The sequence below is a fragment of the Sciurus vulgaris genome (assembly GCF_902686455.1).
Source record: "Sciurus vulgaris genome assembly, chromosome: 7".
Lineage (NCBI taxonomy): Eukaryota > Metazoa > Chordata > Mammalia > Rodentia > Sciuridae > Sciurus > Sciurus vulgaris.
In genome coordinates this window covers 45,876,296-45,903,194 of record NC_136467.1, presented here as the reverse complement: position 1 = coordinate 45,903,194, position 26,899 = coordinate 45,876,296, and the positions used below count along the sequence as shown (strand labels likewise).

At 35.0% G+C, this 26,899-nt stretch overlaps 1 long non-coding RNA gene across 1 annotated transcript; it reads left to right on the top strand.

Moving 5' to 3' along the window:
• The first annotated feature begins 325 nt into the window (after positions 1-325).
• On the top strand, positions 326-17,571 carry LOC306666153. Its single transcript, XR_013765215.1, has 3 exons — positions 326-1,200; positions 14,290-14,367; positions 14,703-17,571. It is a non-coding gene; the product is annotated as an uncharacterized lncRNA (long non-coding RNA).
• The last annotated feature ends 9,328 nt before the right edge of the window (positions 17,572-26,899 follow it).

Genomic DNA, 26,899 nt, shown 5'->3' with positions numbered 1-26,899 from the left:
ACATGCTCTTACTAACTTAGCATTGAGGTTTAGATATGAGGTGTCCCATGAAACTCATGTGTGAGAAAATTCAGGAATGTTCAGAGATGAAATGATTAGATGATAAGTAATGTAACCTAATTAGTAGATTAATCCATTTCATGGATTAATAGTTTGAATGGATTAATGGGTAGGCAGATATGGTAAGACTAGAAGAAGTAGTTTACTGGGCCATGCTCTTGGAGATTATATTATCTCTGACTTCTTGTACTCAAAACTCTCTTCTGCTTTCTAGCTGTCATATCCTGAGATTTTTTTCCCCTCTACCAAACTGTTCCACCATGATATTCTGCTTCATTTTGGGCCCAGAGCAATAGAGTTGGCCATCAATGAGCCAAAATAAACTTTTGCTTTTCTAAATTGTTCTTGTTGGATATATTGATTACAGTAGTGCAAAATTGACTAATACAGTTAGGTTATCAGATTTAGAAATAAAACAAAACACCTACTTAAATTTGAATTCTTAGTACATAACAAATAATTATTTTTAGTGTGTATTCCAAGCATTGCATGACATACTTAAAATTATTTATTGTATATATGGAACTCAATTTTGACTGGCCTTCCTTATTTCACTTGGCAGCCCTATGTTAGTTTTTCCTGAAAGTCCTATGACTGTCCCCGAAATGGAGGATAAAATCCCCATTATAAAGATGAGGACCTTGAATCTGGGTACCCTCTTTTGTATCAGATCCTGGGCTATTGAGCATGACATGGTGCAGAAATTATGGATCTTACCCTTAAGGATACTACAGCTATCAGGAAATGATTCAGTGCAATGAATGCAGGAATAGGGTACTATGTAGTCCAACAAAAGAACTGCAAATACAATGTTGGCAAATCAGAAGGTTTCCTATGGTGGTGACATTGATTTTGAATACTGAATAAGAATTTGTTCCAGAAGAAAGAAAGGGTAGAAAAGTTATTCTGGTATCATTTAAGGAACTGTGCATTGTTAATCATGATTGGCAGGAGAATAAACTTTGACTTGGGGATTGGTGACATGTAAGGCTGGAAAGGTCAGCAATTGAACACATATTGCTCTTTTCTCCAGGGCAAAAACTACCCCTCAAGGTGAGATGAAATGATCTACTTTGAATTTTAATATCTTCACCATGTTCCATTTGGGAAATGAATTGGAAGGGGAAACTCTTAAAGAAGGTAATTCACTTATTGAACAAATTTTGAGTGCTGATTCTGAACTAGGCAACAATTGGGAGACTTGCAAGTCAGGTGGCAAATGAGGGCATTAAAAATGGAGATAATGCCTGTAAGGATGGGGATAAGTAGATCTATCCAGGTATAGGAAGGAATAGAATCAATAGAAATTGACTATTTACAGGTTGTAGTGTGATAGGGAGAAGAAATAAGTGAAGCTGCTGAAAACCAAATGCATGAGTAACATCTTTGCTGATGTAGGAAACATGCCACATGGGGAAGGGAAGAAAATATTTTTTCAGTTTTGAATATATTTAGTTTAATGTGCCTGTGTGGCTTCTAAGGAGAAAAATTAAGAAGGGCAGTTTATATAAACATCAAACCTTGAAGAGAGATCTGGGATGAAGACTCCTCATAATTTATGAATCATGGTTTATTAGAGCTGATTGTTGAAATAATAGGTGAGAATGAAATCACCCAGGGAGTGTTCTGAGTTAGAAGAATGTTTACCAGACACCATCCCCAGGGGAAATCTTCAGTTAAGAAGTAAAATGGACAGAGGATGCTAACAGTACAACAACATTTGCAAAGAAAACTAATGAGAATGGTTGAGAAAATAGGAAAAAGAAAAAGAAAAACAAAAACAAAAAGAAGACCCTTTCTAAGATGTAGCAGTCCAACCTGTCAAAAGCTGAGGACAGATACAGTAAGACAAGAAATAAAAAAAAAAGAAAAAAAAATTCCATCTTTAGCTATATGACAAAAGTTGTTGATGATCTTCAGACTAAGGTGACCCAGTTCAGGAAAAAACAAATGTCGTTATCTGTTTGTGTTGCTGTAACAGAATACCATCAACTGGGTAATTTGTAAAGAAAATAATTTATTTTTCACACTTCTAGAGCCTGAGAAGTTTAGTAGCTAGTGAGGGCTTTCTTGCTATGTCTTCATCTCGTGGCAGAGGGTGAGAGGAGAGGGAGCAGAGTAGGAGCAGGAACTAGAGAGGGAAATGTAGAGAGAGAGGGGGAGAAAAGCAAGGGGCTCAGGAACTCACTCCTGGCACTGCCCCATTCATGAGGTCAGGGCTGTTGTGACTCAGTCACCTCTTTGTGAACCCACTTCCCTGAACTGTGGCATTGGAAATTAGGTTTCCAACACATGAACATTGGTGGGGGCACATTCAAACCATAGCCCTGGGAGATGAGGTGAAAGCTGCCTTTGGGTGGGGACCACTTGTAAATCGAGTTGTGAACAGCATAGGAAGGTCAAAATTGTCCACAAAGCTTGCCTAACGCCATATCTTGGAGCACCAATACAGTGAGAAGCTTTCTTCAGAAATTTTGGAGCACAATCAATTTTTGAAACATTATAAATAATGCTAGCATATTTAATACCATGAGAAATTATGAAGCAGTGAAACTTGCCTAAGTTTCCTTTTTCTAGTGTTGAACACAGTTTAAGAAATTCTGGGCTAGTGAAGTGAGTCAATGGATGCAGAAAAGTCAACGTGATACTCTTAAGAAATATATAAACTATTGCTGTATCTTTTAGTTATAGTTATTTTGACATGGGTGTGTTTGGCAAACTCTGTAAATTAACGGACAATCCTCCCCACTCCCAATGAAATTTTAAAAAGTTAAAATAACGGTATTTTTCCTTTTTTAACTATAAAAGATTCGAACAACATTATGGATTATTTAAAGGAAAATGAAATTTGACTATAATCCTATTACTCAAATATAATCATTACTAACACATTTCACATATGTGGACTAAAAACAAAAATAAAAATGCATTATATTGTTTAGAAATCTAGATCCCCCAGCCACATCAGCTATGACCCCATGTACCAAAAAATCCTTGGTGATGCCGGAATTTCCTGTGGGGAGCTTCTGGGTTATCAGTTATTTGATCCTTTTTCCCTTCCTTTAGGAAGTTTTCAACTGGTAAGCTGATTCTCTTGTTTTTAGAGCTTGGCCTTTACTATTTTATTTTATGAGATAATTCACACAAGTTACAACTAAGAGGGAATCAAACATAAAATATTCTGCAAAATTCTAATGTCTCTTATGCTCTGTTGTTTTAGTCAGTTTTTTTTTTTTTTGCTTCTGCAACCAAAGGACCTGAGTATTCATGGGGTTTGACTATGGGAAGAAATGCTGCTAGTGATAAAAAGAATTTTCCTCCTACCAAGAATTTTATTAAACAAGAATCTTCCTACTATAGAAATTAGAAACACAGACAATATCTGTTTTGAATCTTGATCTTAGTCATATGTAAATTTAAAAAGTAGTTGAAGCTGGGAAAGAAAAGGCCAACATTATCTAAAATACATGGATGTCTTCCCAATATCCACATGGAGATCAATAATATCATCTAAAATTTGTAGAGGATCCATTTTATAGAACAATTTTTAACTTAATCAATCTCCTTGTTATGGAGAATTTAATGAGTTATAATTTTTCATTATGTGTAGTATAACCTCCAAATCCTTCTACATCCTATATACTCAAACAGATATACTCACACACTCAACAATTGTTTCATGTGATTTTATTGTTATTTTTTCTCTTGGAATTAAGTTTCAGAAGCAGGTTTACTGGGTCAAGGGGAATAGATTTAAAATATGAAGTTGTATATAATGCCGAATGTCCTTCTTGAAAGGCTGTAGTAATTTAAACATCTAACAGCAGTGGATGTTATTATGTGTTTTGATATTTACCAATATAAGCAAAATCAAATATTATTTGATTTTTACTTCTTGGATTAATAATGAATTTGAACATCTCTTTACGCATCAATAGACTATATTTCTTCATTTACTTCTTTTGGAATTATCTGTCTATATTCCTTTTTCAATTTTGTATTGCTCTTTATTGACTTATAAAAGCTTATATTATATTAAAATATTAATCCTTTGTCCATTAAATATGCTCCAAATATTTTTACTGGCTTTCCGTTTTCTAATAACTTTGCTTATGGTCATTTTCTTTGTGGTGGTCAAATCTATCCATCTTTTGTTTTTTTTAGCTTTGATATTTTGCTTTAAAATTTGTCGATATCCCAGTGTATAGCAATAGAAATATTTACCTAAATTCCCTTCTAGTTCTTCTATCCTCCATATTTGGCAATCAAATAGTATGTGGACACTCATCCCATCCTTCAGCCTCACTCACCTCCAGCTTCATCAGGAGCAAAGTTGGCTGGTGGAATAAGGCTGAGAGTCATCATTCCTATAACCAAAATTAAAAAAAAATCCAACAACAAATAACAGTGTTTTTACATTTTTAGGTCATGATTTTGGAGCAGCCGGTTCAGAGTATCCATGTTCAAAAGTGTAGATAATTCACTTGCCCACATGAATTGCTTCAGGATGGGTGGGGGACTTTTTCCTAAGGAAGTATTACAAGTTTTAGTATCAAGTTTATGAAGCATTAAGTGTACTCTTACCCCCACCACACACATTTGAATTTCTCAAGTGGAACGCCCATAACACGAATATTTTGCATTGCTGTAATGGAGGAGACTAGAGATACACATTTTGTTTGCCAGAACCCTCTGCTGAATACATGGGAAGAATTAGCCCCTAAGTGTGATGACAATAGTAAGCATCTGTCGTTTTGGGTTGCTTGCCATCTCTGCCTTCCTCGCTAGCAGCACTCCGTTTTTCTTTTGGGAAATGTCCTCTCCTCAACTCCACGTAGTCCTGTGGGAGCAATATGTCATAAAGCACTCTTTTCTTTACCATAGGGGTGGATTTATGACCAGAGGGACCAATTAGATCACATGATCCTCCCTTTGGTCTTCATGATTCATTCAAAGATACACGTGATCCAAAACAGTGTTGATAAGCTTCTCCTAAAATTTGATATGTCAACCCTAGGTGGAGAGGGAGGGAAGGTCATATTTTCTTTTGGATGATAAACTGCATTGAAAATAGAAATCAGAACTGAGGAAGTCATGTTCTTTGTTTCTTCTGCAAGAGAAATTGAGGTCAATATGCAAAAAAAAGCAGAGAGAGATGGGGTGTAGAGACTTAAATCTAGCTTACTAAAGCCCTCAATTTTTTTGTGTGTGGCGGGGACAGGTACCAGGGATTGAACCCAGGGGGCACTTAACCACTGAGACACATGCTCAGAAATTTTTATTTTTTATTTTGAGATAGGGTCTCACTAAACTGCTTAGGGCCTAGATAAGTTACTGGGGTTGGCTTTGAACTTGCAATCCTTCTGTCTTAGCCTCCTGAGCCACTGGGATTATAAGCATGCACCACCATGCCTGGTTTAAACTCTCTACTTCAAAATACTTACCTGATGAATTATCTCCTTTCTTTTTAAAACTAGGTTGAATTGTTTTTATTTTTGTCATTTGCAACTAAAATATTGCTAATACCTCACTGAAGTCACAGCCTTACAAATGCTAAGATTATTTTTAGGTAGAATTGGATTATTAGATTTTAAACTTGATATTTATCTAGAAATAGGTATAATATGTGAAAGAACATAATTTTGAACAATGAAATAATATAATAAAAGAGTCTGAGAATTATTTTCAGATTTGTCACTGATTAATTGCATAATTCTCCTCTGCAAATGAATGCATTATTTAACAACAATGTTGGAGTGATGCTAGAAGATGTTGGTAAGTGACTCACAGTGCTCTCCATTGTCTCCTCAAATGAACAGTGGCTATTTAAGCTGCAAGTGCTCAAGCACAAGTGTTCTGATAGGGATAGATTAGATTATTTCAGATGGCTGGAATTCCCTAGACAATATGGTCATGTGATAAATGGTATCATTGCATATGTTTACAAAGGGTTATAGGTTTTATTGCTGGGTTATGAAGACTGACTCATTATTGGACATATGATTTGGGGCAGAGTAAACAGGAGGTATTACATTGTTGATTTTTGAATATCCAATACTTTGCAATATTCAAACACTAGTTTTTTAAAGTCTAAGAATCATGTGTTTTCCACTTTAAGGTGCTAAATTTTGCTTTCAAAGGAAACATTCTTGCATGTTTTTGTCTTTTTTATATTCATACAGCTTACACTTTTGAAAAGGCATGCAGAAATTTAAATAACTGAATGACTTGAGTTTCTCTCTCCTCCCTTTCCTTGCCATGACAATTTGACTGTGGTGCTAGCTGTATGGCTATTTTCAGTTTTTTTCTTTATTAAAAATTGTTGTTATTTTTTCTATCCTCATAAACCTACTTCCTTTTCTTAAGAGATATGCACTATCGTGGCACGTTGCTTCGATAATGTAAGCTAGTAGAGACAAGAAGATGAGTTTGACATTTGATTTGCCTTTTCCCAGGTCTTTAAATGAAATAACAGAATTGTTTTAATAAGGTTTCTCAGAAAATTCACATTCTGCTTGGCAACAAGATGTTAAAATGAGAAGTGAAAGAAGGGAAGTAAAGGTATAATGTATTTAATGGGTATGGCTTTATTGTCCTTAATTTTTTTGTTGTTGTTGTTGAAGTATGTTCTGATAATCAGCTTTTCTTCAGTGTGACAAATACGTGAGAAAAACAACTCAGAGGAGGAAAGATTTATTTTGGCTCACAGTTTCAGAGGTTTCAGTTCATGGCCAACTGGCTCCACTGCATTGCATCTGAGGTGAGGCAGGATGTCATGGCCACAGAAGTATGTGGTGGAGATGGCCACTCATCTCATGGTTGCTGGGAAGCAGGGAGAGGGAGAGGGAAAGAGAGGAGAGGAGAGACCAGGGACAAGATACAGGACCCAGGGTCATGTCCCCAAGGACCACTCCTTACCTAGTTCCCATCTCCTACGGTTTTCATTGCCTCCAAATAATACTATCAAATTATTAACCACTGATAAGGTTACAGCCTCCATAACCTAGTTACTTCCCCAAAGCTATGTCTCTGAACATTGCTCCATTAGGGATCAAACCTTCAATACACAAGACTTTGGGAGACATTTCACATGTAGTACAAAAATTTTAATTGAATTGATCATTAGTTTTCACTTCTTTATATACCCAAAATAAACACCATCCCACTCAACATACAGAATATTTCTAGCACTACAGAAGTCTTCCTACTCGCCCCTCAAAGTCAACGCCCATCTCAGTGACATCTTTATTCTGATATTTCTCATCATGGATTGATGTTTGCCTGTTTTTGAATTTCTATAAACAGAATCACATAGTATATATGTTTTTTTCTGGTTTGGCTACTTGTATTAATATTTTGTCAATGAGATTCATCATTGTTGATCAGTGTAGCTATAATTTCTTTTTATAAAAACACACTACAATTTGCTTTAGTTGTAAGACCATGTCACATGTAAACAAATCTATAGAGACTCAAAATAGATTGGTGTTGCCTGGTGCTGAGTATGAGGAAAGGGATTATCTGTGAAGGAATAGGATGGATCTAGTGGGGTAATGAAATTGTTTTAAAACTAGACTATGGTGATGGCTGCACAATTGAGTAAATTTACTAAAAATCATTGAGTTGCACATTTTAAATTGGGTGAATATAATGTTATATAAATTATACCTCACTACTGCTTTTAAAAAATTCCACAATTTATTTATCCATTTTATAGTAAACAGACACTTGGATTGGTTCCAGTTTTGTGCTACTATGTGTAAAGAGAAAACAACATTTTTGAAAGTATCTTTTGGTGAACATTATTTATGTTGAAATGTGGTTGTTTGTGAAAAGTTTCACTTTTTGTAATTTTTATTATAGTGAAATATATATTTTGTCAATTGCTAAATGTTTTAACACATATATTATTAATCTTTAAAAATAACAATATTAGATATTTTCCTTACTTCCTAAATGTAGAGATATTTTCCTTGCCTTTTAAAAGAAACAAAACATTATGGAAACAATTTAAATTTATTTTTTCTGTTCTTTCACAGTCTTATCACCTACTCTTCTTTTCCTGAAGTTTCTATTCTCATGAATTTGATGTATTTCTTTTTTGTTATTGTTATTTTGTACTTAATAATGCATATATACATTGATAATCAGTGTACAGTGTAGTCTTGAGCCGACATCTGTGATTTCTAAGATTTTCTCACAAGTGGTAATAGTGTGCATATACTCCTACAATCTTTTCTCCCATTCAATATTACATTTTTGGAATCTGCCTATGTTGATGCATATAGGTCTTGTTCATCTTTTTTCCCATCTAAATTTAGAGATTCCATTATATAAATGTTCCACACTGTATTATCTGCTTTACCAATGATAAACTTAAAAAAATTTTTTAAATTATAGATGAACACAATACTTACAATTTATTTAATTATTTTTATGTAGGGCTGAGGATTGAACACAGTACCTCATGCATGCTAGGCAAGCACTCAGTCAGTGAGCTACAAACCCAGTAACCCTCGTGATACATTTTTTATTGCTTTCAAATGTTCATGGTTTTTTGTTGGGAAAAATCCTAGTTCTTGGCTGGCAGCAGTGAATGTTTCATGTATGCAAGGAAAACCTTCGCACATACAGGCCTGACAGGAAAACCTGCGGGAAGGAGCGTTCTGCTTTGGCCATCTAGGAAAGGACACAACTTCCTCAAATTGACATCAGTGTTACCAAGGGAACCAAAGGGCAGGGCTTGAGAGACCTAAGAAAAGGATGTCAATTCAGATAGGACAAAGGTGTAACTGTGGCAAATGATGATTGGTCAAGGTGTAACTGTGGCAAACAATGATTGGATCAAGAGAACTATAAAAGTCTTATGAACTTCCACAATAAACAAGTTTGCAGGCTGCTAGCCACATGCCTGCTTCCACCCAACTCCTGGAGTCTGAGTCTTGACTCTGTGCTGCTTACCCTGCATCTGAGCTAGCCCAGCACAAGAAAAGCAACAGTTTTTCACAAGCCATGAAGCAGACTTGATTTCTCCACACCTAACGTTGGGTCTCCCATGGAGGATGGTCAGTATGTTCTTTCTCTTTAAACTCTGCATACTTCCTCCTTTCCAGTCTCAATTGGCTTCCTTGCTGCTTCTTTAGAAAATAGAAGCTAGCCTGTGAGACTGTTCTTCTCACCACCACCAGATCTACAGGGCCCCCTATCCCCTCTTCCTTCTGGTTCCTCTGGACCATAAGTACCTCCTACAATTTCTTCATAAAGGTCCTGGATCCCACACCCCTCCCATCTCTTCTTGTTAAGATGCTGATTTTCTTTAAACATCTTACTTAAAACTTTTAGTTCAGAATGCAATATAGTCTTCTTTATAAAAATTCTTATGAATCAGTTTATGTAAAATTTGAAATCAAACAAAACTGTACTATTATGTCTGGAGACTGGTGGCAGGGGGAAGGTGACTAGGAGGGGCATGACATGTCTTCAAGAAATTGGAAGTGTTCTTATTATCCACCTGGCCTGTGTTACACAAATGTTTACTCTGTGATGATTTTCGTAGCCATGCATTGGGTCATATGTCCTCTGCTTTGTCACATATTTCAATAAAAAAAAATGTTTAAACCAAACTCTCCTTAAGGTACACACTCTTCCTACTACTCTGCTTTTCTATCCATATATTAATTTCAGAAATTCTTTAAAGAACTGTCTACACATTCCATCTGCACTTTGTCCCCTCCCATTCACTCTTCGACCCTCTGGACTGAAACTTCTGTTCAAGGATAATGGTGCCGGACTGTCTCCTCTTCTCTGTCTACTGTCCGTAGATCATTTTCTCCATCTTCATGTTTTATATACTGTCTCAATGTTTGCAACTACCAAATGTACCAACGGGACCTAGACCTCTGAACTTGAGATGTAGACCATCTCCCTGACCTCAAAGCAACCTCATCATGTATGAATTGGAACTCCTGTCTTCTCTTCCCACGTAGACGTGGAAATCAATCCCATTCCTCTCCTGCTGGAAGTATTTTAACTTTTTCAATTACATATAAAATTCAAGCTTCTTAAAATCACCTCAAGGCCTCTGAATGAGCTGACCTCTGGTGGTCTCTTCCAGAGAACTCCGTTCTGCTCTCCCCATCATTCTTTGGAACTTGGCAGGGCAGTCATTGTTTTTCCTTTCCTTCTCCCCCACTGCACTTCCTTTCTGTTCCCTTTTCTTCTTTCCCATCCTTCTTTCCTTTTATTTCCCCCAAATTCCTGATGAATTTCAAATATACAAAAAAAAAAAAAAAAAAAAAAAAAAAAAAAAAAAAGAAAAGAGTTTTTCAGTGAACAGCTGTATACTCCCTACATAGATTCTATCACACTGGCCACTTTTATGTATCCAAAGATCACAAACTCATTCTCAGATTTGGCACCTTTGTATTTGCTCTTCCTTCTATGTGCAAGATTATTCTTTGGCTCTTTGTTAAACTCATGCTTCTCAGTTAACATATCACTTCCTATAAGTCTGTCATTGACTACCATACATCCATACATAAATAAATACCAGTTGAGCATTCCTAATCTGAAGTTCAAAATGCTTCAAAATTGGAAACTTTTTGAGCTGACATGATGCTACAAGTGGAAATTTCCATACCTGATCCCATGTGACCAGTTGCAGTCAAAATGCAAATGCATTAAAAATATTGTTTAAAATTATACTTATGATATTTTTATAAGGTACATATAAAATACAAGTAAGTTATGCTTATACTTGAGTTCTGTCCCCTAAATATCTCATTATAGACACACACAACACACACACATACACACAAATATTACAAATTTCTTTTTAACAATCCCAAATCCAAAACACTCTGGTCCAAGCCTTTTAGATAAGGAATACTCAACTTGTACCTCGACTGCACTGTCTTTGAGACAAAATACAACAATTTTATAAATTTTTAAATTTCTTTTTATTATCTTTACCCTCATTGAAATGTAAAGCCTCATTCATTGATGTCTGAAATATAGCAGTATTCATCAAATATTAATAAAATAAATGTATTTAAAATAAGGTTTTTGTTTTCCAGAAGAATACTCAATGCATAATTTTTTTTTATAAATGGTACATTAAATGTGCTTCTTTACTACTGACATTAAAACATGATTTAGTTAAAAAATTTTCTGTGTTGTATGGAATTTCATCAAAAGACCAATCATGTAACCACCATATGACCCAGCTATACCACTTCTTGGTATTTATCCTGAAGAATTAAGGTCATCATACTGCAGTAATAATGCATACCCATGTTTACAGCAGCACAATTCACAGTAGCAGACCTTTGCAACCAGTTTAGGTGTCCATCAGTGGATGTATGGATAAAGAAAATGTGGTATATATACACAATGGCATTTTATTCAGTGAAAAAAATAAAAAGTGAAATCATGTATTTTTCAGGGAAATGAATGGAACTAGAGAGCATTTGTTAAGCAAAATAAATCAAACTTAGAAGGTTGAGAGACATGTTTCTCTATGCAGAAGCTAGAGAGAAAAAAAGAAAAGAAAGGTGGGGGTGAATCACATGCAAATCAAAGGGAGATCAGTTTAGAAAAGGGCCCAAGGGGTGGGATATGGCAAGGGAGGGGAAAGTGCTGGAGAGTGACATTGACTAAATTATATTGTGATGTCTATGCAAGTGTGAATATGTAATAACGAACTTCATCAATATGTACAAATATGTACCAATAAAAATATGGAAAAAAGATATTAACATTTTTTTCTGTGTCAAAAAGTTCTATTACGTACTTCATAGATATTTTATGGAAAACTAGATGTGAATATATTTATCTACAACATAATTTATAATGATTAAGTTGCATTTCATTGTGTATCATGTGAATTCATCATAATCTACTATACTTCTATTCTTGAGTATTAACTTGTTGGCAAATTTTCAGTTTGAATTTTAACTTTTTCCTTATATTTTGTGGTAAGTACACTTAAAATCTACTTTCTTAGCAATTTTCAAATGTACAGTACATTCCAAATTTAAGTGAACTTTAATTTTTGCTTTTCTAAGTGACAAATCAAAGACATTCCTATTTAATAGATAACTTTGATTGGTTCCTTCAGGTAAAACCCTGAAACTAGAACTATAGAGCAAAGGGAAAGATACGTTTAATAATATTATAGTTTGTTTTGCTAAAATAAACTTGAAGCAAGTTCTATCCTTTGGGACTCTCATTGGAAGCAGGGGACTACCTTACGACAAAGAAGTAGGTTTTGTCTCAATATGGGAAATGACACTTTCACAAAATAGCTGTCCCAATGATATTCAAGCAGATGTTGAGTGAACATCTGTCACGGATGCTGGAAAGGAGACTCGTATTGGGTGGCAGTTGGTTTATAAATTTTAATGACCTTTTCAACTCCTCAATTTGTAAAGATTCTATTTCCTATTCCACATTCCTCACTGCTTAATTCTCTAAAAACAACGTTTTAATAAAGACTCATTGATCGTAGTGCCAAGATTACCTTCTGGTTTCTATTTACAATTCTCATTAGATCCTGTGTTTGCATTTCCAAGTAAATAAAACAACATCTCTTCATTATTTTCTTCATAAGTAAGCTCTTTCTAAAAAGGGCATGGAAACTATATCTGTAGAAATATATTTCATAGGAGGAATTCTTTTTAAAATCGCGGTTTGTCACCTTGATAAAGCTATTTTTAATTTTTTGTGCTGGAATGCAGATTATATGAATACTTGATTTCTGTGCGATTGGAATCTTCTTGAAAAAGTTCTCTCAAATGTTCATAATGAGAATAAAAATCTCAATAATAAAAATTAGGAAATAATATGCTTCAGTGAACTATTTAAATGTATTTTCACCGTGCCTTTACACTAAAGTCTTCCAAGATTAGCAAGATTACTTATATTTTAGGTTAATGCAAGATAATGTGTTTCATCAAAGGATTGACTACTTCATAATTAAATTGCCATTGAGTGCAGTGGTAGTGGGGTTCATTTTTGTGAAAATTATTGACATGGTATTGTGCTGCAATATCATGCATGTATAAAAAGTACACCAACATAAGTTCTTTGTCTTTGAACACTGTACAATCAATATTCTATTACCACAATGCTGGTTTTGCTGCATTGTAGCTAAATTAGAATGTCAGGTATAGAGATGCTTAAATCAGACTTTCAAGTAATGAGAACAATACAAGAATTCTAATTATTTTCTCACCTTACATGTATTTATCTTTTTTCTAGTGCTTTAACTATTTGTTAATTTAAATGTCATTAAAATGCTTGCAAATATCTACAGAATTTTATACATTACATTATTATAGTCCAAATTATGTGATTAAAAGCTTACATTTTAGTAATAATGATGATTACATTTGTATAGGGCCTCAGAGTTAATATCCAGTAAGCATTAATTCTCCATTTGCCATTATTGCAAAATCTGATAAAAGTATGAAAATATAGGTTATTTTAAAAATGTGAATGAAATGTAGAAATGATATTAGAATGCTGATAAAGTTACATAATAAATCTAAAACTTCTAAAGTATAGGTTATCTCTATAATCTTTTAGCTGGAAATTCACTAAGTGAATGTGATCATAATATGTTAACATGCCACCTTCAAAATGCATAGAAACTAGTAGAAACACTGAATTTCTCCTAAGCAGTCTAATATCATTTTAGTATTTCTATTAAAATAAAATCCAGATTACTAATGATGTGGAAATATTATATTGAAACCTTTATTGTCTTCACTTTTTATTATTAACAGAAATTAAATTTGTATATATTTTCTGATTATTTTTCCAGCATTTTCAACCATGCATTGTAATTTTGCCTAAATTTCACAAGATTTTAAGTTTGTATTTCATTTATTAATTTTAGAATAACCTTAAGAATTAAGATTCCTAAGTGTGTGTTTCTAAGAAACAGGATTGAGTGGGCTTGAAAATAATAAATATATATATGTATATGTGTGTGTGTGTGTGTGTGTGTGTGTGTGCACACATGCCCAACCACAAAGTTATCAAACACAACTGATGACTTTAATGAGGGTGAGTAGTGGCAAACTGGTTTTAATAATACTACCCCCCCCCCCCCCCAATTAGAAGTATTTGGTCTAAATTGGATGAAAGGATTTTTCTACCTATGAGATTTCTCCATACATTGTGAATGACCCATATGTATGAACCTTTGTCTTCTGTTACCTGCAGACGGCTCCAGGATGGTAGTTTGGCCTGATTATGTGAAAAAATGGATTGTTATTTAACAGAAACTTCTTTTCTTTCAAGGTAAATATTCCTATTTTTGTTGCTCTTTTCCTTTACTTTGTTTCTATGCAAAATATAGATCTGAGTTATCCCCAGTGATGACAGTTCTGAGTAAAGTTGTAAAGGAAAAAAAACCTACCAGTCTCAGGAAAAACAGAAGTTCAGGCACTATAGAGGGCTCAGAGGCTTCTGCTACAGGGTCAGAATATCTCTTTAGTCTCTGCCTTTCAATTGACTCAACTAATCTCCAAATTCCTGCCTTTCTCTTTACCACCTGGCTTCCTAATCTCATGCTCTATTGTGTTCTCTCTTCTTTTAATTTCTGTGCCTTCATAATGCAGGTTCATATGTGGAAGGATCTACATAGCCTCACAGGTGTGTGGAGAGCAACCTGGACTGTCAACAGCACAGAGGTGAGTGCAGATGTGACTCACAGTTTAGGGGACCAGAAGGGGCCTTGCTATTGGGATGAAGAGAGAAATAATAGAGGTGGTAATTGAACAACAGAAGACTGGATGTTGTGGAGGTACCATGACAGGGTAAGATTTAGTGAAAAAGGCAGTTGTAAGTTACACAAAATTTAATTACAGAGATGCAAAGAAATTAAGTTTTTGCTTACTTGAATTTTGTGACTAAAATCCAAACCTGCTACATAGGCAAATCACATCAAACAGGCATCCTGTGTCTGTCAAATATACACATCTCAGAGACAGCCATCTATCATGCTTAGCAAAACAGTAAGTAGTCATTTAATCTATGAGAATTCACATGACTCTTGAATAGTGTGCATATAATAGTTTCAATGGACATATTTTAATGGCAATTAATAAATTGATTAATAATGGTTCTCTGTTTTCTAATTAACATGTAGCATAGACACCTTTTCTTTTGGCAGTTTTTCAAAATATATTCCCTTATTCTCAGTTCCAAGTTCCCAGGACTTCAGTTAACTTTCAGGTAACTCCCTAACAGTCCTCTCAGAATTCAGTGATCTCTATTTATCATGTTAGTATAATAAAACACCTTTAATATTATTTTGGAGGGATAAACTACATAATCTTAGAAGCTAATCTACTACTCAAAGATTAAAATTAAAGCAATTTAATGTTTTCTCTAAGGATAAAACAAATGTGAGTTCTACAAAAATTAACAATAAACATATGAATAAATTAGAAGGTGAAAATACCCTATAATAGGAGGCAGGGTTAGGGATAGAGTGAGAGTGAAAAGAGAGTAACTTGAATGACTTGACTATATGAAACATTTTAGATTTTGATGGATTATGTTGATGAGGTTGTATTAACATGACTGCATCAAAATAGAAGGGAGGTTGCTGTGGGAACATAGCAGTCCTTAGCCTGGTCTATCTAGAATGTGGTCCCAATGTTTAATTGTGATCTCCTTTAACAAAAAGTTACCAGATGAATAAATAAGTTTTTTAAACAGATTACATATCTTTGAGAATATGCAGTTCTGCTTTTGTGCATCGAAATTCATGACACTATATATCAACACATTTTCAAAAAATTTTTTTTGAGCAATGTCAATACAATCTCTCAAATTAACATTTCATCTGTCAACTGTTTTGGGTGCACATGGTTACCATGTCAGTGGAAGAGGGGAAAGGATAGGAGAAGCATTTGCAGTTTATAAACAGTTGCATTTAAAATGTTTTCAATCATGGTCATTTGTGGCCACCTTTTAACACTTAATATCTAATCTTATCCTGAAAAGTCACACCATCTTTTCATTAACCAAGACAGAGAGGAATAAAACCAATCATCAAAACAGACTCCCATTCTAAGTGGCCTAACCTTTCCTATTTGAAACATTCAGAACCACACTTGGCAAAGTGCAAAACAATTCTCAGCATGAAACAAATCCGCGTTAGTAGGGAGTGCAAGAGGACCAAATAGAAGGCCCCCTGTTCTGATCCAGCTCTTGGGATCCCTAAAGTTTTTCTGCTGTAAAATTAAATTAGTACTTTCAGGTAGGAAAAAGGTTGGGCTAGAGTTTTTCTTTATGATAAATTACTTTGGGGAGTTTGCTCTGTGAAAAGGCTTAATTATTTTTTCCATAAAAAATACTCTCTAGCTCCAGGGAAAGAACTTTAAAAAGGAGGGAGACTTTTTGGGAGATCATATACGAGTTCTTTCAAAGATACGCAATGAATATGAAATAACCGAACAAAGATATTTTATCCCTTCCTGGTAAACTGGAAAGATTTTTCACTTACGTGGAACAACTAATGATATACCACACAAAATCTTTTATTGTTTTAACTTATGTCAAGATCCTCTCTTCCACAGTCCAGCAGTGCCAGTATCTTTCATCATTCTTTAAAGACCTCAGGTGATAATAGTGAGGCAACATGGTGCTCCTATGTGCAGATGTAGATTTTTCCATTTATTGGGTGGTGAATTAAAGCAAGTGGGTATGTCCGCTGAGTCTCAGTTTCTATATGCCTAAAAATAGAGATAACAATGTTTACTTTAGAGGTCTCTTCTGTGAAAAATAAATGAGGTAACATTATGTAACAGGTTGATAAACTACAAAAGCCATTTAATTATTGGAGGAAAGGAATCAAAAGCACAATGCGAACTTTTTAGGTGGGCAGAGTGAAAAAGAGTTTGCAAAGTAAACCATTGAAGAGCATTGATTCCAGGGATTCTTTTAAACATCCAAGTCTACTTAATCACAATTCTAAACATTGTAAAATATCTCATAAATATCCAATCTGCTATTAGACTAAAAGTTAAAAACTTTTTAAAAAATGAAACCTAAACTTATCACAGAGACTGATTACCTCAAGATTTTAGAAACAATTCTCTTAATTCTCAAAAAGTAGTTTGTTTTTTGGTATTACTATTCTCCACCCATCCATTCCCTCTTCCATCACGTATTATCAGTAGATCCTGTGCCAGATGCTATGTTTAGGAAAGAATACAGAGGAAGGACATTGGATTGGCACTGAAATTACTTCAGCTGGAGTATTCTTTGTCCTCTTTGTACCTTTGTTTAACTACTCACCCTTTCCACTCATCCTCTCTCTTTATGGAATCAATTCTTCTTAGCTTTCAACTTGTTTTCTCAATAGAGTAATCAATGGTGACTTTGGTCCTTAGAGTCTCTCTTATTGTCATATTGCTCTTAACATGTGCTCCCCTGGGTAAGTACCAATGATCTACTGTATTATTCAATTTGTTCCTGTCATCCATCCATCCATCCATCCATCCATCCATCCATCCATCCATCCATCTATCCATGCATACCTTCCACAACTACATATCAAGCACAATTATGTGCCAGATATCGAACTATTTAGTAGATGTATAATGTAATCACGGTCTCTCCCCCTGTGAATCTTACATTCTAATTTATAGTCTTCTAAATCAGACTATCACTCAATGAAGGTAGGTACTTTATCACATGACCAAATCATAGCATTTATAATTGAGGTAAGTAAGAAATGATATTTTTTTCATTTGTACTTATCCAATTCCTGTTTCAAGCTTTATTCTCTCAGGGAAGCAGTAACCAAATGTCAGTGAATCCAGGGATTTCTCTTTCTCTTCTTTTCCCTGTTTTGGGGGTGTTATGTCAGAGTTCCCAGATAGGTTTTTACAGAGTAAGTCTAGGGAATGGGATAGGGAGGAGAGTCTGGAGATCTCAGATGTCATCTGGATACACAGAAATCTGATGAAACTACTTTTGCCTGGTCAGTGGTCCACATGCTGGGCTTCAAATGTACAATGTTCTTGTCCATGGTCCTTGAGAATCAGGCGGCTCTCTTGGCTTCTTCTGCTTCACTCCTGGGACTACAAACTCATTCTGTCTTCTCCACCACCAAGAAAGAATTAAACCTCACAGGCTGCTGAAAACCCTGTCTGCCTACACACACTAGGCTGCTGTTTGTCCCATACCTTCCCTGGATCTCCACTTGGAACTTGGTGCATAACACCTCTCTCTTGGTCTCTATGTTTCTCTCTGTCTGTGTCTGTCTCCCTCTGATCCATTTTATTGAATTTGTATTAACAAGCAAAAAACTACATATGTTTAAAGGTACAATTTGATATTTTCTGCTATGTATATACCCACAAACCATTACCACAATTAAGACAAAGAACATATTCATCATCCCCAAATTTTCATTGTTTCTCTTTGTGCTGTCTCATTATGTCCTCTTCTTCCTTTCTTCCTTGGGCTCTTACAAAACCTCTTCGTTCAAACCAAATTGAAAAGTAGGTATGGGTCCCTATCCTTGGGGGAATTCCTTGTTTTTCCTCTGACTCTACCTCCTTGCTCAGGAGTAAGAAAACTTTTCTGTAGCTGATGGGGGTGGGGAATAAAGGAGTAAGTCTTGTCTTTACTGTGTTTTATGTCAAATATCTGATACATGATGTGATGGCTTAGGTTTTAGAAATGCAGAAGCCAGGAAAGGGTCATTTATTTTTTCCTTTCTGCTCTTAGAACATTTCTCTGAGGCCGTGATACACTCTTTTGTGGCTACTTGCATGGCTAATTGGAAGGGTAGGTGAATCAGGGAGTGGGAAGGGAGAAGAATATTGAGGTGCAGGGTGCTAGCTAATGCTTCAAAAATACTCTCTGACATATATCTAGGAAAGATATTTTATTCTTCCTCTTAGGAAACTATACTTGGTAGGTAAGCAATGAATGCCTGTTGCATGATTGATACCAAATGGCCTGAACATCCACAGGAGCTGTGTAGGTGGCATTGTGACTAATAGCCAGTGCCACTCATAAGGTAAGAAGAATAAGCCTGAGGAAAGAGGTCAATGACTTTTAAAAATATTGGCTTTATTGTGCATGAATTTAAGAAGCTAGTCTTTTCATCTTTGTTTAAGGAAGGTGATCAAATACAGTAAAATGATGGATTAAGACGAACTCTCTGATATTCCTTTCTAAAATCAAAAGATCCTATTCTAAGCATCACTGGCATGTTAAATTATATGATCCCTCAAATTGTTATTTTTGTTTTGTTACTACACAGAGTAGATAAAGCATGTGTGCATTGTAAGGTTGGCTGTAAAGAAATATGTATACTCTTTCTAGAAAGGAATTTATAATAACTATTTATTATAGTAGTAGAGTACTTACCATTTGAGAGGACTGGGCAAAATCCTCTCTCTAGTGACACTAGCCAGTGATATTTATTGAGTATTTTATGTCTGCCAGGCTCTGTTTTGTTTATCACACATTAATTTACTTTTGTTTTGCAATAATTCTGGAAAGTGGGTATTATATTTGTTTTCCATTCTAGATATGAGAAAACTAAAACAAAGAGAGCAAACTGAGAGCACACAACTCATCCTTGGTTGACTCAGGATTCAAAACAGATTTGACCCCTATGTCTTATGCCTAAATGATATCCTTTTGTCTCCAAGGAACACACCTTGTGAAATATTAAACTTGTTTTGCAGATGAAGAAATAGCATCTTAGAGAGGTTAAGAACATGCCCAAGAACATAAATCTCATACTTTTGGTGGATTCAAGATTCCATCCACAATATGTCTGACTTTAAAAATTCATGGTCTTAGCTATGATGCTATATCAAGAATAGCAAAATATCAAAGTATTTTGACCTAGGAATTTAACATTTCTAACTGTACACTAGGAAGTAATAAGATATTTTGATAAATTTGAGAGCACAAACTATTTGTACACAAAGTAAACTATTGACAGTGTCCTAAATGGACAAAGTTAAATTGTACACAGCTATGTAATATTATTGCAATTTTATCTATGTAAATTATTGCAATTTTATCTACAGAGAGCATTATTAAATGTGAAGAGTGTTCAGGTTATGATGATACATTGGAAGAAAACAGTATGATATTAAGCAATGATGTTAGTGCAAATATTTTCAAAAGTAGAAAAAGGAATGACAACAACCATCAAAATATTGATGGTTTGATTATGGAAATTTAATATTTTCTTCTTAATTTTCCATGTTTTTAGAAAATTTTTGTTAAATATACAAGGGTCAATGTTAAGTCTGCATTTTTAAATATTTGCTTCAGTATATATGTCTCATAAAAATTTCAGTTAGTTCCATAGAACAAGTTTTAAAAATATTTATCATCAATACACTCCTTCTAAGTGTGCTGAAATGAAGCAAGCTGATTAAATTTGCTCATTACAGTATTTTTGGTAGTTAAGCACAATTCTTCCTATGTGTATCTACTTGTGGAAGCAAATTAAATTTGGTATGTGACCCCAGCACTTTAATAACATTTGATCTACAGCTGACCAAATAGAAAATGTAATCTCTTTTGTTTAGAGACAAAATAAGTTGAATTCTATCCTGTATCAATTGCACATATACTTTTGCTTCCCCAAGTACTGAAGATGGTTAAGTCTTGCTTCAAACCCTCATGACTGATAACAGCAGACAAGCCACTTTCAGATTTCCTGTGTGAGTTAAAAGCATTGCCTGCCCCTTGTCCTGGATCCCCAGTCTGAGTCACAAAACCAAATTATAGGGAAACATCTCAATTCCAAAACAGATTGAATTGACATTTTTCAGGTTGCATGTTTATTTTCATTTTGCGATTTGGGCAGGTCACTTGCTTTTGAGATTTTAGCTCAAACAAGATTTAAAGAATAATACTATAGCAAAAAACTTAGAAGCATTGAGCACTTTGAGTTTGGAATTAGGAAGAAAGTCTTTTAGTACAAAGGCAAAGATAAGGAACACATAATTTCTGTCCTGAATTAACCCGGGGAGGAATGTAGCTGGAGAAATTCTGTTTTCAGATGAAATGACAGAAAAGCCAGGGCGGGGAGGCAGGACAGGGCCTGGGAGCATCTCTGCTACCTGGCAGTTATGACACTAGACTTCAGAGAATCCACATTACCTAAAATTTAAAAAAAGTTTTTGATTAGTTGTAGATTGTTTCTAGAAATGAATCATATAGCATCTGGGGAAGTGCCTCTAGGGCTTTTAAACAAATCCTCTATTAGTCATGAGCAATAGGCTGAGTTATAAAACCACATCTGGAGAATTACATTTCAAAAGACTCATCCTTTTCCCTTTTATATCACCAGGTGCTGAGCCAGGTGTTTAACATAAATTATCTCATTTGTTTTCTCTGACAACATAATAAGGTAAGTATTATGAATCCCATTTTATAGATGAGAGAACGGAGACTTACACAGTTAAATGAGTTGCCTAGTGCCACTCATCTCAAACTTGGATTTGACACTGGATCTGCTCAAATCCCATACCCTTGCCCTTTTCCATTGTACAGGAAGGCAAGATATGCTATCTACAGGTGCACAGACGTGAAAAGAATGAGGCAATGAACTCACAGAGAACAGTTACTAGGTGTCCAGAAAACAATGCGAAGCTGGCTTATGTTGTGGGATCTATTTATACTAGTGTTATACAACAAAGACGTGAAAACACATGATAGGTGTATATGGAGATGAAGCTGTCTAGAAAGGATAATATAGAAAAGACTAATGGGTTGGAAGAAAGTCCAGATGCCACTGGGTGAATAGGTAGATCTGGAAAAATTATAGATGTGGCTTAAGGACCTTACTGCTGGCCTAATACCTTCTGATGGATATAGTTTCAAATGCACACAAGTTTAAAATTATTTGGCCTTGATTGCTTATGGATGGAAGCTGAGTTTTGGGGAAGCAAAATGTATTTTCTTTCCTCTTGAGGAACTTGTGTATTGCATCGAATAGCCTAAATTAAAGTATCATATTGGCTTGTGTGTGTTGATAAAGTTACTATTTAAAGCAAACAGAGGACTTCAATTTTTCAGAAGAGGAGGGCATTAGAGATAGAAAATCGGTTAAGCATGACAACCACACAGAATCCTTGTTGAAATTTAGAAAGGGAATAAGCTATGTAAAAATTTGTTTTGTGTTTTTCTTTTCTTGATAGATGTGAGATGCTAGTGCTGTACTCTAATGGAAACAGGAGTGTGATGAATAAACTAAATAATGTGGCAATTTCCATATGGTTCTGTTTCTAGGAAGAAAAGAGACATTTCACTGGGATTCCATAGTGAGGAGACTCAGGTAAATGGATATAAAAATGAAAGGCAATGCAGAATGCAGAACAAAGATGATTCTTCTCAAAATCAGCTAGGCAGAAACAGGGACATTAGTGGGCTCTGTTAGCACCAGGCATAAATGGGAACTCATTTCCCTTGCTACTTTTTTTTTGGTTCTGGGGATTGAATCCAGGGGTGCTTAACCACTGAGCCACATCCTTAGCTCTTTTTATTTAGAGACAAAGACTCACTGAGTTGCTGAGGCCAGCTTTGAACTCACAATCCTCCTGCCTCAGCCTCCTGAGCCTCTGGCTTTACAGGTGTGTGCCACAACAACTGATCCCCTCCTACTCTTGAGAAGGGAAGGCTGAACTTCTTAGACTATGGATGAGAAGGATTGAGGTTGTGTATACAGATTTTAGAGCAGCCTAATGTTAACTAACCCTCTGGAGCATTCTTATGGAATGGAGTCTGGAAGGCACTGTGTGACTGGCAGTTTGCTCCAGGTGGGCTAAGCAGAAAGAGGTATTTCAATCAGAAACCACTCCATATACTTTAAGAGAAAGAATTAATGACAGTTATTGAATTGATTATAGAATCAGTGGGAAGATAGAGGAAATAAAATTGAGCTTTCAGAGACTACTTTGAGCTCATATCCTAGAACTAAGTTATCAAGAGATAACTGCCTTTCCTATGATTGGTAAAATTGCCGTGATCGGGAAACAGCCATGTCATGGAAGGTCAAGAAAGAGAAGCCATGAGGAATCATCTCATCCTCAATTGTAATTTTTAATTATTATGAAAATGTTGGTGAAGCTTAATCATGTCTGGAGCCAGGAAGTATGCTCTGATTTCAGGAAAGTACACCAGAAGGAAGTTGATGGGTCATGTGCTTGTTTACCACACCCAGCTCAAGAAGGATGATGTGTTTGAAGGAGCAACATTTGTGTGGGTCCCCTAGCTATTGGAGAGGATGTGCCTTGTACATATGGTCAAACAATAAAAAGAGCTAAGTTTCCTGTTTTATAATTTATGTACTCAAATGATCAATTGCATTTTTCTCCTTTTCTGGAAGCAGTAATGTTGGGTTATTTGTGGGGAGGGTTTTAGAAAGAGGAAAGCAAGGTTTTTTCCTTGGGAGGTTTAACCTTATGTTCCAGTGCTGCACTCCTCCTAGCTATCACTCTAGGTCCTGATGATCTGGAGAGATTGAGATTCTGACCCAGGCCATGGAAGCAGGGTCACTCAGAAGCCGTGATGTCTAAGTAAAGGGAGGTGTGCTTTTGATATAAGCGGTCAGTTTCTCATTTTTACCAATCCCCCCAATCCAGAATATTCTTCAGCACTAGGATTGTAGATTTTATATGTTGCATTTATTTAATAGGTTAGCCTAATGTAGTTTCATGGGTGCTGGTAGAAGATTTGCTATTCCTGGGGTAAAAGAAAGAGGATTTTATTATTTATGGTACTGTAGACCTCATGGGTGGGGATATGTGTGTAGGAGGGGGAAGATCCACTCAACCTCCTGGCAGAGGTGAGGGGTCATTTCCCAGAAGACCAATGAGGGAAAGATGGCTCCACCCACTGCAGATCTCTCACCTTCCCCTACACCAGAGAGGGAGAATAAGGACATAACTGATGGCTATACATTCTTCGCACATTCAAAAGAGATCTCTTCTCTTCCTGTTATACATACCAGAGAGCTGTAAGTTTCTTTCTTAGCTTAGCTTTCATAATCTTCTCCCTTCCAGTAGCTAAGATCTTTTATTTGAATAACCTCAAAATGATTTCAAAATCTATAAACCCTATCATGCATTTTCAAACTATTGTCTAAAATTATCATTCTTACTTTAATAATTGCAAAGAATATAATTTCTGGCATATGATATTGATCTATTTAAAGAAACCATTAAAAACGCTTTTAAAATGTGTCCAATAGAACCTGAATATATATGATTGTGATTTGACTTTACTATCATCATGTTAAAAACTATGAGCAAGTCCTTCTTTAACAATTTACAGTGTTTCTTTTTCTTCTAAAATTTATATTTTCATTCAATTTCTCCCATTAGATTTTACTCTGCTTTTTATATTAAAATGCCTATCCTTTAGGGTAAAATCCCCCTACTATTTTTTTATAATATTAATGTATATGAATATAAGAAAATAATTTCATTCATAAAATCTTTCATTTCTAGTCAAATAAAAAATTGAAGTTTGTTTTGCTTTCTATGACTGTAAGTCTTGTGTCAATGTCCTGTTTGGTTTCAATATCAGTACCTCATTAAGTGAGCTGGGAAATGTTCTCTCCTCTTCTAAGCTCTGGATACCCATTCTAATACAATTTGTTGAAATTGTTGGATTTAAGTCTTTTATGTTTTGCTCTGCGACACCTCAGTTTTTTGTCCTTCAGTTATCTGCACTCTATCTTTCCTGACTTCTTTTGGGTTATTTGAACATTGAGTATTTGACTGTATATTTTTGTATAATATTTCAGTGATTGTTTTATGATTATAATATGCACTACTAATTGTTCATAGTCTTCTATTTTTAATATTATTCCACTTCACGTCCAATGTAGAGAACTTATATAGCTCTTTTAACCTACTTGTTCTTTATATTATGTAGATATCATATGTAGAATGTCTACATGTATTAAAAAAATTCCATCTGAGTACTATAATTTTTCCTTTTAGAAGACTATAAGATGGAAAGATAATCTTATTTATTTATTTATATATTTATCATTTATGTTGTTCTTCCTTTATTTCTAGAAAGTCGAGTTCTCCTGTGTTATTATTTCCCCTTCAGTTTAAAGTATCTGTTGTTTCTTATAGATCATGGCCGTTGTTGATGAATTCTGTTAAATTTTCTTGATATGAAATGTAATCATTTCCATATCAATTTTGAAGGACATATTTATGGTATATAGAATTCCAGGCTGAAAGTCTTTATTTTGTAGTTTAAAGATATTGTTCTGTCATCTGGCCTCCATTGCTTCTGATGAGAAATTCGTGGTAATTCAAATCATTGATCCATTGTATATCACAGTTTTTCCTCTAACTACATTCAAGATGTTTTTCTTTATGTTTTGTATTCAGACTTTAGATTATGATGAGTCCAGAAATTACTATTATTATCATCTGAGATTAAGTTGTTTGGGGGAAAAATCAGTGAAGGGTCTGAAATTTTACCCTAATTTCAAGCTAACAGGTTAGTCTGCTACATACCATGTCATGGACGTTGGTAAAAGTTATGACAACCCTGGGTGACGGACAAAGAGCTTTACTATTCATGGTGCTACAGTCATCAAGATTCATGGTCACATTGGCTCACCGTCCTCCTAAGTCCCATGGTTCAATACCAAGAAGCCCAGAAAGATGTTATACTTATAGATTTGAAACACAGCTGAGGAAAGTCCAATATTTTAAAGGGGACTGATACAAACCTGCCCAACTTTTGTTCTAAAGTGGAAATTATCATGTGTGTGTGTGTGTGTGTGTGTGTGTGTGTGTGTGTGTGTGTGTTTGTGTCTGTGTTTTACAATGACCATGAAACAAATCTGTCCTCTACCTTAGAGGGAGATACTATCTCTATCATCCAAGATTATTTGTATTACAGACATCCTTGAAGAGATAATCTGAAACCAAAGCTGAGATAAAATATGTAGAAATGCTATAGAGAATTTTCTTCTATGAGAATCTATTGGGCTTCCTAGATTTGTTAATACACGTCTTTTATCAAAATCACAAATTTTTCACCATTTTTTTTTTTTCAGCTATTCTACCTAAATATTTTTCTCTTCTCCTTTTTGGGATTCTAACATTATATATGTGAACTTTTGATAAGTCCCACAGGTCTCTGAGACTCTGTAAATTTTTAAAAGTATTTTACTCTCTTTTCTGAAGATTTTTTTCTGTCATCTCCAATCTCATATTGAGTTTATCCAGTGATTTTTAAATTTCAGACATTGTTTTTTTCCAGTTCAAAATTTTGATTTGGCTATTTTTTATAGCATTTATTCTTCTAAGAACTCTTATCCTTTCATTCATTTCAAAGGCATCATTCTTTAACTCTCAGAGCATGGCTATCTTAAGTACTTTAAAGACTTTGCCTGATAATCCAACACTTTCATCATCTTGGAAATGGCATCTATTTATTGTATCTTGCCTCAAGAATTGTCCATATTTCCCCAGTTCTTGGCATGTTGAATAATTTTGAATTTTATTCTGGTCAATGTAAATATGTTGTGTGGGTTCTGGGTCTGGTTATAAGCCTCTGGAGAAGGTTGATGTTTATGAGGCAACCATCATGACTAGGTCAACACCAAGTTAACCATCATGATAGGTCAACACCAAGTTTTCTGTCTTACCTTCAGCTGTGGCTTAAATCTCAATTCAGTTCTCAAAACATTTTCAGTGCTAGTTCAAGTTTGTTCCACATGAGTAACTGAGGTGTTATTCTGAGACATGGGCAGTGGTTCAAATCTCAATTTACTCTTCAAAGCCTTCACTACACTGTT